We start from the raw sequence: 1958 nt of genomic DNA on the forward strand, positions 1-1958 counted from the left end.
TGAGCTGCCAGGTCTGGGACTTAACTACAGTTGGCTATGTGAGAGTCCAGCAACATAACCACTGTACCGTCTGCTGGTCTGCTGTCATAGACAATATTTAAAGAAGTGTGCCTAGGCTCCAATAACACTTTATGAACATTGAAATTTTAATTTCATACAATTTTCACACGGCATGAACTGTTATTTTTCTACCTTTTCCGCCAACCATTTGAAAATGTGTAAATCATTGTTTGCTCCCAAGTCATATGAAAATATTTGGTATGCCAGGTTTGGCCCATAGGCTGTAGTTGGCTGGCTCCAGAAAAATCTATTCCACTTTTCCATAAATACACCTCCATTTTGAGGGAAGGAGGTAGTGTAGATAAACTAATTTGATCCCTATTTCTTACAGTTGTAGTGGAGCCATGAATCATGATATCCTGACCAAAGGGAGATACATGGCCCAAGATAGGATGTATTCTTTTCAGGAATTTAAGTCTTGGGTGAAGTGACATAAGGATTTATAGCGCCAATTTCTCTTACTGTAGTGCTCAGAAGAGATTGTCCAATAATCCTGGCTAACTAGACCCAGGAGGCAGATGAGATCATTTCTTGCTGGAGAATTATCTCCCAATAACAGGGTATCCACATCTGAATATTTTTGGGAGGATGGGGGTTGCCTTAGGGCACATGTGCTCATGAGAGAGAGAGAGAGAGATAGAGAGAGAGAGAGAGAGAGAGAGAGAGAGAGAGAGAGAGAGAGAGAGAGAGAGATAGAGAGAGAGATATCAGCTGTTCTTGGTATTGAAAGACTTCAAATTTATTAAGATCCTTAGTGAATCAATAAAATGTGAAAAAAAAGACATGGAAAACAATCGTACATACCAGAGACAATATGGGAGAAGGGAGGCAATTGGTAGAGAATGAGAAGTAGTGCATCGGGGAGGGGAAGCAAAATATGTAAGAAACAAGAAATAGAAAACTGTTGATGATAACATGTATGGTTAAATCCTTGGTTGAGTTAATATACAATGTATACTGGTTGGAAAATCTCATTTTGTATACTGTATTCATGTACAGCGAATGACTATAAATACATAAATAAATAAATAAATAAATAAATAAAATTAAATAAATCAATCTCAGACAGTAACAATAAAAGCAATTTAATGCTATATAGAAGTCCACCATATGGAAATCTGATTTATTTAACAAATCAAATATTTAAATTTTAGTGGGTTGGAAAAGTCATGATGCATTTTTGCATAGAAAAATATGTCATGACTTTTCTGATGACCCAACATTTATATTATAATTAATGCTGCTAGGACATCTTTTGTAGGAATCTTTTCTACATTTCTCATGGTTTGCTTTGAGTAAATTCTTCAATTTAGATTATTTGGTTAATGTAAGAACTTTAAAAATAGTCTTTGATGACCGGTATAGTATTCAAGCCGCCAGATCCTGGATTTGATCCTGAATTGTTATGTATCAGGAAAATTTATACTGGGGCTAGGGGTGGTGCAGTGATGTAACATGATACTCTGAAAGGCTGCGTCACATGGGAAGGCTTAAGGTTCATGTTCTCACACCTCCCTGAGCACACTGGTTCACACATGCTCATGATCTGGGGCTGACTAGGTCGAGAGGTGGATTGTGGTGTTTGCACCCTGTTGAAAGTATGTTGTTGCTTTCTTACTCTTTTTTGTGCTCATGGAAGAAATAAATAAATAAACTTCTTTTAGAAAGAAAAGTTTATGTTACTTTATGATTCTACCAAAATGGCCATTTTTTTTTTGTAGAGATTTCGCTATAGGGCACATGTGCATACCAGACAGACAGAGAGAGACATAGAGACAGAAAGCGAGAAATCAACCCTCTGAGGGGATGGTCACACCGCAATCCCTTCTCCTCCATTCTCCTCTCGGGATCTTGGGCACACACGCACACGTGCCCGGCATGAGTTTTAAGCCACCGGG

Source organism: Tupaia chinensis, unplaced genomic scaffold, assembly GCF_000334495.1.
Source record: "Tupaia chinensis unplaced genomic scaffold, TupChi_1.0 Scaffold146015_1, whole genome shotgun sequence".
Taxonomy (NCBI): Eukaryota; Metazoa; Chordata; class Mammalia; order Scandentia; family Tupaiidae; genus Tupaia; species Tupaia belangeri.